General features: G+C 34.9%; 1 protein-coding gene and 1 pseudogene across 2 annotated transcripts in view; one reads left to right on the top strand and one right to left on the bottom strand.

The window, feature by feature from the left end:
• LOC126848989 (kynurenine/alpha-aminoadipate aminotransferase, mitochondrial-like) overlaps window positions 1-13,902 on the bottom strand; it is a 307,625-nt gene that overhangs the window by 188,247 nt on the left and 105,476 nt on the right. The gene's annotated exons all lie outside the window — the stretch shown is intronic.
• LOC126849018 (uncharacterized) lies at window positions 12,601-13,732 on the top strand (annotated as a pseudogene).

Raw genomic sequence — 13,902 nt, 5'->3', positions numbered from 1 at the left:
TAATCTTTCCAACTTTGTAAGTATATTTTTCATTATTACATCTATACATCTAACAAATAAATATGATACAGAACAAATAAAAAGTAAAAGTAAGAGTTTAATTTTATATATCACTATTATTTAAATGCATTAAAAATAACAATAGAAAGTTCTGTTTGTTTAGAAGAGAAATGTAACAATTAAAAATATTTTTCTTCAAAGTCAATTTTCATTATCATTATTTTCAAACAAAAATATAATTTTTAGAGAGTGTGATCACTTTTAAAAATATTGAAAAATAAAATCTTGCAGAATTTATAACACACAATGTCTAATTAGAAATGCGGACATGCTTTCCAAGATTTATCTAGGAAATTTATAATCTTATCGATTAAACATTTAAGTTCTTTAAAGTCATCTACTTTCTAATATCTAAGATAATTCTATGGTGTACCTTTATCTAAACATTGATTGCACATCTAAATTTTACAATATATTATTTGTTCACTCTTATATTGTTTACCACATCACTAATTTTATCTTTATTTTTTTAATTGTTTTAGCTTTCACGTTGCTTTAATGTAATACGCGAGAATAAAAAAATAATCTTTCTCCATAAAATATAACAAAATTATCAATGGAATATAATTTAGAAATTATTAAATAAATAACGTTTAAATTATTAAATAAATAAATAAAAAAATATTTACTAAAAATTTGTATGTAAAACTTGTTAAACTATACGAGACTACGGAAAAATCAAATTTAAAAATATTGATATGGTCCACGTGTATCAATCATCAACTGTCTTCAAAATCTAATTACAATTATCATGATAAGTGACGTTACAAGTTACCCTACGCTATCCTGTTAGAGAAGACACGTGGTCAACGGACGACGTCCACCATAACGCTTACAGCATGCCTTCCTTCAAGCGTGCTGCAAGTGTACAAGGGGTGGCACGGGGAGTTGCTTGCGCAACGGATGATATATTATCGGGCGCTGTTTGCACTTTGACAACATCGCGGGGCATAAAAACGCTGACTCATTTAAAGCGGCCCCCGGGATTGCGCGGTGTGCTACGGGAGGATCCGCGTGCCGGGCTTTTCCCCCCTACCTCTCCCTTCGCCCTCGCGAGAGCCCTCTCCTCTCCTCTTCCGATCCTCCGGTGTTCCAACCTACACCCACCCCGGTCTCCCTTTTCCGTTCCGGCGCAAACCACCACCCCAATTGCGCCCTCTCTCCCTCCCCCGCCTCCCTCCTCTCCGTCCTTCTCCTTTCCGCCACCCTCGCTTTGTCCACCGGTCTTCCTCGTCCTCCAGCATCCACCGCGTCTCGACCCCGCGGCTCTCCTGCGGATCCCACAAACCTCTACTCGGCATCTCGTGACTCTCTTTTCTTCCGCGCCAACGGCAACCGGACTCATCCTTCGTCCGCTTTCCCGCCTTCAGCCTCCTCCCCTCCCCCTCTGCTCGTGTTCACTCTCGCTCCTCGCCCTGCGTTGCCTGCAAACTGCTCCCAACATTTCCCATGACCCGCTCTCTTTCTCTCACTCTTTTCTTCGAGTATTTCTCCTTTCCCTCACGCCCGTTGAAGCATCGACTAACGGTCGCTTATAATTGCGATTCTTGGTATAATTTGTATTAAGGCTAATTAATTGCAATGGCTTGTATAATTTAGTTCACTATTATTTTCCTCTTCATCTGCTCGCTACGGCAGGATGGGTGTTTAGTCTGACTGATATAAGAATTATGATTAAATAAAATTTTTCAGACCGTTTTTTCCGATAAATTTTCTTGTGCCTGCAGCTTAATATTGTACGGTTTACAAACTGTTTAAAGAAAATACACGCTTAACTTACATATAATCCAAACTGTCTATACACATATGAATGTCTTACGCTCTTTAGCTAGCAGGATTAGGAATCTTATGCAAAAGTTGATAAGTGGGATGGGGTGAAATGTGGGTCGCAAGGCTCCCTCGAGTGGATTCAGTGGGGTATTCAATGGGGTAAATGGGGTATTGCATATTAAATGCGCAGATAGGGGGTTATAACGGTAAAAGGAGGAAGCGGAATAGCTCGGGATTTAGGAAGAGAAACGTGTGGAACAATGTGTGTAAGCCTGATGCGGTTATTGATTACGGATCACTGTCATTGACGGCTCGTCATATGGAAGCAGTGACCGTTTTTAGTCACGCACACATCGACACGTGTGTGCATGGAATTTTGAAATTGTAGAGAAAAATTCTCGCCGCTTAGAATTATAATTTTTTTATCTGTCATATGTTCTACTCTTGTCACTAACGACACGCAAAATCTAATGTATTTTCTTGCAATAATTGCACCTCCTTAATTTTCCTGCCTTTAAAAAACTCACAGATATAAAAATAACCAGCTAAATTTAAATACATAATTTTTTAATATTTAATTATATCCCGAGAGCTTAATTTATTAGAATCATTTTTAATTCTATTAAAATCGCTCGAAAATTATTGTTAAAACAAAAAAAAAAAAAAAATTGCGAATTAAAAAATTCAAGAAATCTATGCCATTAATCATAATAAGAAAAGTCCTTGTTGTAATAATTAGTAAATAAATCGCAACTGATAGAAAGCCAAAAAGAAATGGACAGAACAGGAGGCTCGTCGACGTATGTCCCCAAAAGCCGCGGAGCTTAGCGTTGAGTGATCGCCGCTCAGTCGACCTCGTAACCGGCGCCATATATCATTCAAGATGGCTGGCATCTCACGCTGTTCAGAGAGAGAGACAAGGGTGACAACCCTCCCGTCTCTGCTTGCTACTTTTGACTGGCTATGTCTACGCCTTCGCTGATAATCGTATTAAGGAGATATCAACCCTGAAGCGATGGTTTTTCCCAAGTGCTAACTGTATTAATGTAAAAGCCTTTCAGTAAATATGATTGCAATAAAATTGCAATATTAATGAAATTGCGCGGTGTTAATAATATTTCTTACTAATTACAAGTTAATTTTCTAATTTTTGGGAAGTGTATATAAAATGAATAATATGTGTAACTTATTTTAAAAAGTAAGTTACATATATTTTACTTAATAATTAAAACTTTTTATAATGAAAAATGTATTAAAAAATAAACTCGAGTAAAAAATAAGAAAAGGCGAAATAAATGATTTGATTAAAGTATGATTACAATTACAATATTTTGTTTGCAATTTGCAATGACGATTTAAATAAAGTTGCATGTACATATACATATATGGGCATATAAAAATGCAAATAAAATTTATCATTGATATCCCTGGTGGAAATTCAATATAGAAATCCGATGTTCAAAGTGCAATCAATGCATGTATCTGCATCCGATTGTTATTCTGAAATAATGTATCGATCGATCGCTTTGTATAAATAACAGAGGATTATCAAAAGCTAATTAATTTGCATATGCGTATTAATCACACATGAATAAATGAATTAATCAAATAATTGAACGGGTTAAAGAAAATGTGAGTTTTAGGCTTATGTATAAATCCATGAATTTACATGAACAATGCAATTACATAATAATGCGGTACGATTTAATTTTATTTATATATTTGTATGCAAAATTTGGAAAAATTCTCCCTTGGAAAATGTATAGCCGAGAGGAAAAAAATATTTTCCTCAGTTCCATCTATCGTCTATAAATGTGCGTCGAGATAGGCTATCCCATAGGTCGGCAAACTAAATTCCTTCGCAGTAAACTACCTTACTAACGTCAGGTTCTGCAAAGGACTATTGGATTAACAGCTTCCTTCCTTCATCAAATTAATATTGTCAATACTCTAATTGTTGAAGGGATAATAGGTGGATGTCAGGATGAAAAATACTCCGAAATTTTTTAGCTGTAAAAATATGAAATGTAGAAATTCTTTTATATCTATTTTCCTGGAATTATCTGTGATTTTCCTAAACATAGTATATTTGCTGTAATGTATTTTTAAAAAAGCCTTCTTTTTTTTTGTTCAAAATTTTTGCAAAGAAAATTGTGAATATTTAATCTTCAAATTTTTTAATAATTATATTTAACTTGTACGTATGTCGAAATACTCTTATAATATATAATCATAAAATTATATATTCTCTATTGCATCTTAGTGTATAATAAATAATATTTAAAAGAGAAGAAGATATTTTCGCACTTTGAGATAAATTTTTTTTAACATCTACTATACAATGTAAAATGTTCAATGCTTTTAATATCAAGAGCGATACGTTTGCAATTTTTAAAAAATTAAACTACTTTCTATTATATATAAGGAATTTAAATATATCTTAGCGTACAAAAATGTACGCCTCTTTTTTCTACAACATGATATTAGGAAAACTTCAAAAGCTTATTTTGTACACAGTTATCAGTGAAACAAATCGACGTTTATGGTGTTTCGCGAGAGAACAGGTGTATTCTCGAAAATATTCTAAAAATTCAGTATATATTTTTCAAAGGAACGACTAGCTTTTTCTAAAGACAATATATCTCGCCTATCTATCATACAACGAGCAATATTGGCATGCCCATCGGTTGTAATATTGAAATTGTACTTTTTGCAATATGAGAGTTATTTATGAAACGTAGCAGGCAATATAGGAACAGCGCAGGGAGGGTGTCGGCATGTGTGATGGTAGCGTTCTGATATGATGTGATGCGATGCGAGGAGGATCGAGCTCGTTGAGATATATAATGCTCGACGTATGAAGCGTACTAGAAAATAAATTATGAAAGATTGAAAGAGGTAAAATGAGTGAGGTTTTTCAATCTTTTATACAACCGCACCCTATATTTTTCAACTCTTCCCTTAATTATACATTTTTATCATTTAATATTGTTCCCATTTTCAGAATAATTGTATATTTTATTTTATGTTTATTTATATTTATTTTATTTCTCGTAATATCGTCAATCATTCTTTCTACGTGCTCTCTATGAGTAATATTTATTTTTTAAACAATATGATTTAGAGAGAAATTATTATTATGTTTTAAATATATGTAAATAATATTATCTATACGCGATTGATTTTCTGCAGTGTCCTTTGCCTTTTTTTGTGAAACTGCAGTAGCAACGTGTAACGTGTACGTTTAGAGCCCACCGAAGCGACAGCTGTTCGCCGGTTGGCTGCACTATTCGATTGTCTCGCTCTTGATGATTGATGATCGTTCGGGGTAGCTGCTGCTGTACCTTGACTCCGCGTCTGTCTTTTCCCTCTTTTCCCTCCAGCTTTTTTCGTTTCCCTGACAATTTCAGTGCAACGTATCGGGTCGACATACGATGTTGAAATTTTTCTTTGAAATAGTTAAGAAAAATCATGAAAATAGGGCAACGAGCGTTGCCGTGGAAGGAAGACGGATGACGGAGAGCATCGAAGAACGTGTAACCAAGAAGAAAAGTTTTCAGGAACAACAACGTCGCGCGATCTTTTTCAATATTTAAATTATTCACTTGAATAAATATTGTTTTTCAAATGTAAATAGCGAGAAAATATAAAATGCTACAAATAATATTCGATTTTATATGACAAGAATAATAATATAATTGAATAAAATGAAACATTTATAATTCATAAAAACACTAATGTTTCCTGTATTTTATTAAAGGAACGACGTATCCGTATTTCGTTCTCAATCTCTCGAATTTCCCATCGGACATTTCCTTACTATTATCTTGTGTTTGCCGCAATCTCGCACGCGTATCATCATACATCCGAATTACAAGCTCGCACGTGTATTTTCGTCGGTGAAGATCAAAGCACTGATGAACAACATCTTTGCATAAAAACACGTTGCCCGTTGTGCGAGGCATCGCCGAAGACATCAGCGACGCTGTGGGATCGCATGCGACACGGGCGATATCTCTCTCTCTCTCTCTCTCTCTCTCGCGCGCGTTTCAACCTCCCCCCCTTGCCCCCCTCCTTATCCCTCACCACGCCAAGTTGTCCCCGTCCCCCTGTCCCCCTCCGCAACGCAACTACCATCACGACGGATTCGCCGTCTGCTACCGTCTCTCCGTCCATCCCTCGTTCCCCATCGTCGCCCCTGTCTCGCCCTCGAGACGACTACCGGAGCTCCTCTCTCGTCATTAGGCCAACGGAGATTTTATTAAACTGCTCCACCGCTCGCGCGCATAGGAGGCATATTTCGTTCTCCCGTATCCCCCTCTCCCCACCGCCCTTCCCGTATCCCCCTCCCCCTCACCCTTTCCCTCTCGCCGACAACCTGGCCCCTCGCGTAGTTATTACATGCAAAGTGAAAAAGTTGCCCATAGGGCTGACCATTATTCCGTTCGTTGCTCCGCTCGCGCCTAGCCTCCGCATGTGCGTGCGCGCGGCACTTACGCGCGCTTCCGAGAGATCGTTTCTTATTTTCTTTCTCTCTTTTTGACTTGTCTCTCTCTCTCTCTCTCTCTCTCTCTCTCTCTCTCTTTTTCTCTCTCGGGGCCTGCTTCGTACGTCGCGTGTTACAAATTAAGTTGCATAAATTCACGCGCACCCAGATATTGCAGCGATTCTCCGCGAGGACTAATTTCCTGTCAGTCTACGTATATGGAAACGCGATATCCGGCCGTTTTTGTTTTGCTCAAGTGCCTTTGCGAATGAATCTACCCTACGCTCTACATCATCGCCGATCGAATTCCATAATATCTCGAGTGAAGAGATCTCCCCGTTTTGCCTCTCGCGTCGTAGCGATATGTTGTTTACTTAAACACAGTCGGCGTGCCGTCATATAATCGTTTGAATATGACAATTAATCACTTTTATCATTTATTGGAACAAAAATAAAAATGTTTATTCTGAGAGAAAAATGTCTAGAGATCGTGCATAAAGTCATCTTCTTTTCATCAATTCATATTCTCCTACACATTTTGAAAATACTGATTATGCGATTACACAATTAAAATGTCGACGCTATTTTTGAAGGTACAATTTATTTAAATTTGTTTCTTAATTTTGAAACATATATTGCAAAAAATAGTGAAGAACACTTACCGTAGTAAATTTCCGTCTTTCTTTTTTTTTCGCAGGACCCGAACACGGATAATCGATCGTTTCGCGAATTGTTCCGCACCGCACACAAGAGGCCGGCGTGTTCCACTTTAATCGCAGCCTCATCCGCGAGGAACGTGAGATTCGTCTTACGCCTATTGCGCAAATAGGCCAACTGAAAACGCATTGACACCGCAAGTCACCGGGCATGAGAGAAAGAAAGAGAGAGGGATCGCCGGAGAGGTGGCGGAAGAAGAGAATGAGCCCGGTGCTGCTGAATGGCGCCCTACCTGGTCCCCAAAGTCATAAATCATTCCCCCGCGATACTACCCCTCGGCGTTTTCCTGCACCATAACATCGCTGATCGGCGAACGGTCAACATCACCTGGAGCGCGTACCACGAAGAGGAATCCTATCCGCTCTCTCTCTCTCTCTCTCTTTCTCTCTCTCGCGAGAAGAAATCTCGGAATTGCAAGCTCCGGTTTAAGAAGAACCAGGTATATATACGCAAAGTACTTTTACTCTCGAACGTGATTTCCTTTCGTCCTTCCTAAAAAGTTCCAAGAGACTGTTTTCAATTCGATACTATTAATTTTAAAATAATATTGTATTACATTGTGGATTGCAAATAGATTATAAAGTGTTATCGTTTGATCTAATAATTAGTAAAATATTCTCTTCTTTAGTAGCATTCAATTAATTAAGTAATTAATTAATTAGCACTTTCTCATGATAATGCACAAATTACTTTCTCCAATTCGTCGATAAGTGAAAAAGGTGAGAAATCAAATCGCGCATCTCGCAACGATAAAATGTAAAATTAATAGTCGACGGGCTTTTTATCGTATGGCCCCGGCAACTCTCCATGGTGGGAGGCCATAAATTTCAGCGGCACAGATTCAAAATGATCGCCTTTATTGCACGCAAGCTGAGTTAGTTTCGCTTTGACCTGCCTCCTGTACAGTCACACTGTCGGCGTATGTCGCGATCTTGTTTTCTTCTCTTTCTCCCGTTTTACTCCAGAACAATTAATTGCATGATCACGTGTTGCTTCCACGCGCGTACAACTCGGCCATATTGAATTACCGACGTCAGAGCATTATCGTGTAATCAATCGTGTAATCGTGTATTTGTGATGGAAAGGTGATAGTGTATACTTGACGCTGACATATATGTATATCTAAAAATGTGTTGTGATAAAAAATATATGTGGCATATGTAAAATGCGTACAAAAGTTGGAATATTTATTATTTTAAAATAACTTGTTTATCGCGAAAATAAAAAGTGATTATATAAACGTCTCTCCAGATTAAATTGGATGAGCATTTTAAAAATAACAATAAAAAATAATAGTAATCCGTATTATTGTCTAATTTTAATTTTAATAAATTTTAATTACTACTCAAGATTATAACGTAAATGATGTGTGTAATTTGCAGAAGTAAAATATTTATAAATTGTGTTAAAAGTGAATGAGTCGGAGAGAGTGCGAACAGATCTTTCTAAGTTTAACTGCAATGGATTTTCATTTTTCAGAGAGAAAATCTGAAAGTATTTTGATATGATTGATGCCATCTGTTGGTGATATTTCAGTATCAGTAGGGATGCAAAAGATGACGCCGCTGTAGCAATTCGTTGTGTTTCTTTCCTTTGTAGCAGAATTTTCTCGGGATATAGTCATCTAAAATAACAATTTGTTAATATCATATTGCATAACAAACTTAAAATTTTCTAAATAAAATTAAGTAATTCAATAAGTAAGATTAGGATCACAGATCAAAATATTTTTATCACGCAGTTTTTAAAAGATAAATAATTTTTTATATGTTTTAATTATTTAATAATTATTCGCTTATGAAAACAAAATTTGATATAATTTTTTATAATATTTATCGTTACTTGTTTCTAGAATTTATGAAGAAAGGTTTTAAATAAAAATCTATTTTAAATTTCTCTACGCGTTGTTAAAAATATATTATTAAATATATATTTTTATATTCCACAACATAAATATATATATCTTAATATTTTTTATAGTTTTAAAATGGTGATTTTTTTTAACAAGGACTTTTATCAGATCAGTTTAACATACAGTGCTGAGAGATACACATCTAACACAGTTCATTAATAATGTTCTTCTTGGAATGAAGGTGTGCCTCTGCTGCCACTCTTTACGGACATAATGATTGTTTCGTCACGACTCTGCCATTCACAAAGCAACATTATCTTGTTGCATTCCAAGAACTTCTAGATCCTTTTAAAGAAATTGAAAATGCTATGACAAAATATATTACTTAATATTACTTAAAATTACCTAATTTTGTTAAATAAATAAACCACTGCGCAATATTATTATCTATACAAATAATTGTAGTTACAAAAAATACAATTATCTTGATAATTATATATTTTTAACATGTTCTCTTTATAATCCATAAAATTATTTAATTTTTGATTCGACATATTAGCCGTGTAGCCTCTCTGATATTGCGAGATTACGTGTATGTTTATACACAAACAATTTTTATTTATTAGATTGCAATCTAAAATGTATGTTAGAGATATTTTGAATTTAAAAAAATATTTTTCTTTAGATTCAAACATTTAACGATAAAAATTAAATCTATACATATACATGAGTTGCATGTTCCTGGTATGGTTCCTTTTATTCTTGGCACGATCTAAAATGACGTCAATTATGCAAGAAATATCGCGTCCTTTTGACTTTAGTTTTTTTGTTATGACTTGGAATAGAATGCAACTGACAAATACAAATTGAAAATTGGGAAATTATAAAGAAGATAAATTGTATGAAAAATAATTAATCAATTAATTCGTAAATAACAATAATGAGATTACTAAGATATTTAATTTCGAGAAATTATATATTAATATTATATGCCTTATAAATATTTTTACACGCATGTTTACACATGATAAAAGTTATTTTATGGCGAATGATTGCTATAATTTTTCAAATATGCAATGATAAGGAGTGAAGAAAAATCAATCTATGTAGAATTTAAAAGAGATACCTTAACTTTAATTTGCCATACGTGGATGATATTTGTTTCTCTCATCTCTACGCGAGGGAAAACGTTTTATGCACGGCGCTCCAAATACTGCAGCCATTTTATATAGATTGCAATGTATTGATCGTCTCCACCAACTGCCGACATTGTACGTAGTATCAGAATGACAGGCTGGCAGATGGAATCGCAACTTCCTCTTTCCTCGCCACCACCTGCCATCACGATCCAACCCCCTTCAATGCTTTGGACTGCCTGCCAACCCCTCGTCTCCGCCTATGCTTATATATATGAGTAGGTAGCTCCACAAGTCGCGAATATACATACATATATACATACATACATACGTACACATATATATATATATATATATATATATATATATATATATATATATTTGCGATTTGTTGAACTATACCTCCATTTTCCTCCCTCCTTTCTAAAAATATATCTTTGTAATTAAAACGGCGCAAACATATGTTAATATGAATTGCATTTATGATGGGCATTTAAATTGAAAAACATTGAATTACTGAAAATTTCAAAATTTCTTTGACACATACAAAAATTATTATAAATCTTTCTTTTTCGACAGATACATATGTATATGAAATAATTTCCGTTAAAATATAGAATATGATATACAACTGTCATGTAACACTTTATATTGTTACATTTAATCTTTTGCGGCTTCTTATTACGATGACGGGCGTATGACACGGTCCTGTTCTCTCTCTAAAAATCTCTTTCTTGTGGGAGACACGCGATAGATTACCTCGGTAAAGCCGCGATAACGTGTTCACGTTCGCATCCGCTTCACTTTGACAAATGATCGTCTCTTGCGGAATCCCTAGCGTCTCCTAAACTACGTTATTTTATAGTTCAATATTGTTGTTTGCAGAAAACAAATTTTTACTCATTAAAAAACTCAAGAATTCGAAGAAACGCTTTCAATCAAAGTCGATATATTGCCTAACCGATAGATATTTTATATATTTCTAATTTCATTTTTTTTTGTCATTAGGTATATTGTTATGAAAAGTAACGCAAAATGGATCTCGGGACGAAAAATCAGTAAGAGGATGAAAGAATGAAAAAAAATGACAAACGCAGAAAAAAATAAGAGAGCAAAGCAGAGCGTTTCTTGCTACACCAAATATAAGATAGGGTGGTCTTCATCCGCAAAAGTGCCCCACGGGAGCTGCGTCAACGTCCGTACAGAAGAAGCTGAGCCCTCCTTCGTTTCCCGACCCACGCTCTTTCAAGTTACGTGAAACCTCTTCACGGATCTTCACGAATGGACAGGATCACAACGGCAATGAGTTCTCTCGGCGGACGTCACTCAGATTCCGACCTTCTCCCATTCTTCTTTCCCGTTATGATTTATGGTTTCATTAATGCAACATACAACGCGCTTTCTTGGCTGCGGGAAGAGAAAATGTTGATTAACCGTTTTATGTCTCGTACTAAAACAAATACAAGACGATTATATTGAACTGCTATTCATTTTCAGCAAGTTGCAAACAATTAAATAGATTTTCTTATGGATTTTCTAAACTTTCTTGTAACTTCACTTTACTTTTAATGGATAAAAGATTAGTTTGAAAGCTGCCGAAACGCGAATACCTTGCCACGTGGCTGCATTGTGGCAAGTAAAGCATATCACGAGTCTTGAGAAAGTTTTGATAGCGATCTATGACGGCAGGTTATTGCTGGGATATTAAAAAAAAAACAACAATTTTTTATTTTCTTATAACTAATTTTTTTTTTAATAAATTGCAAAAAACTAAATTAATTAGTTAAATTATTATAGCAATTATGCAATAATATTTTTAAACATGTTTTATAAATATAATATTTTTGTTAATTGTTAACCTAATTTAACTATATAATTAAAAATCTAATTTTTATATTATTAATAATTATATTACTATTAAATTATTATTATTTTAAAATAATATTTTTGATATAAAATCTCTTTCTTTCTTTTATTATTTTTTAAATATTATTTTATTAGCGCGCTTAGCGCAATATTTTTATCGATGTAGTTCAACTTAACTGCAGCGGAGGTATTTTTTAAACATAGGAACACAAAAGAGGAATCTAAATTCTATAGTGGGCGGTGTTGCAATTCCTTGTTGGAGTCCCTAACCCGCCCAACTAGCTTCAGATTCATCTCAATAACATTAGCTTAATCGTTTAAGCTTTTAATTACGCTGGCTTATATCTACCGTGCAGAAAATGCACGCAATTCCCTGGACTCTTTAACTATATTAGAAATTCTGAAAACAAGAAATATTCGAACACATATAGGCTCGTTGTTATCTCTCTCTAAATACGAAAGTAGATTAATGCTCAATCTTTTCGAAAATCAAGAATTAAATTGAATTAAATTGTTTAACAATTTATTATTGCAATTAAATTTTTAACAGTTTATTAATGCAATTAAAAATATCAATGACCTGTCCGCGCTGTCAAATCGATCACGTAACGGTCAATCAAATCGCGTAGAGCAATTCATACAGAATAAAGCGCTGTCGATTCTTTTATGGCACACAATTCCGTTTTCAGATTCAAATTTGTCGCGAGGCACGAATGCGGAGATCGGCTGTTGTGCCCAAGTACAGAAAAGGAAATCGACTGGCTATCGGATTATTATTCCAAGCATGCCGCTCGGACGTTCATTCCTTCTGGACACATTCCACGATACGATAGGTGATGCCAGTCGAAGACGACGCTTCTTTCCGAACGTGCAAGTGCGACACGAATGGGACACGTTTGCGAAACAATAAATCTCGCACGAGGTACTTGCTTTTCTTTTTAACAGCGCGTTATCTCTTAATACTCGCGATTTCCAGATGATCATTTGCGTTATCATTTGCGACTCTAATCAAATCGATTTAAAAATTTGCGTGTTATACGTCGGGCAATTTTTATTCGATATTTTTATATCAAAATATATATTTTATATATATTATTATATGGTTTTTGATAAAGATGTGAGTATTTGTTGTAAATATTTTTTAATAACATAATTTTTTGTTGGCGCGGTATCTTAAAAAGAATTGCTAGTTTTATGCATAATACGTTGCTTCTCTTTTGTTGGACTAAGCGGTATTTTACGGCAATGACCTTTAGTGAATTAATCAATAAATACGTAGCTACTGCGTGAACTACATTACGGTTTGTCTGTAAACGGCGTCTGGAAACGCAGACGCGTAGCCAAATATATTTTCGGTTATTCAGCTTATATTATTATGGCAAAAAGAGAGATGTGTAATGAGAAAATTGATCAAGATTATATCTTTTCCAATTGATTTTTGCAATTTCATATGTGGAATAAATTGCCATGACAGACACTGAAAGGTATTAATAATCGTTATTAATTGACCATACATAAATTATATATGTCATAATTATAGACATTTATTCTAATAATTAATCTCTGTTCAGGTATCTAGTCACTTTTCGCACGAAGTGCAAGCTGATTGGTTTGATGAAGACCTGCTCAAAGTTCCGGAATGATCAGGAGACAGAGATCCTCACGTTGTTGTCAGGACTTCATCCACCCCGCAACTTTACCCGATGATGAGACGTAAGCAAACTTTAGGAAGACATATTGCGTGTGAGTAGAGAATGACAGGTGGAAAGGTAGTTGAGTGGTATATGACGTGCGGCTGATGTTATGGAGAGACGGATAGTCTGGTTGCTATTTACATCGAATTAGTTTTCCCTTATTGAACTCTCATTCTGTTGCATATTGATGTAACAATAATAATCACTTGTTTTACTTCTTCGTCTGCGTGTGCTTCTAATTTTTTTTTTTATAAAAATAATATATAATATTTTAGGGAAAATATAAAAATATGTGTCAAATATTTTTCTCCACAATTTCAA

The sequence above is a fragment of the Cataglyphis hispanica genome, chromosome 4 (genome assembly GCF_021464435.1).
Source record: "Cataglyphis hispanica isolate Lineage 1 chromosome 4, ULB_Chis1_1.0, whole genome shotgun sequence".
Classification (NCBI taxonomy): Eukaryota; Metazoa; Arthropoda; class Insecta; order Hymenoptera; family Formicidae; genus Cataglyphis; species Cataglyphis hispanica.
Note: the sequence above shows the minus strand (reverse complement) of the source record. Positions and strands in the feature narration are given on the sequence as shown.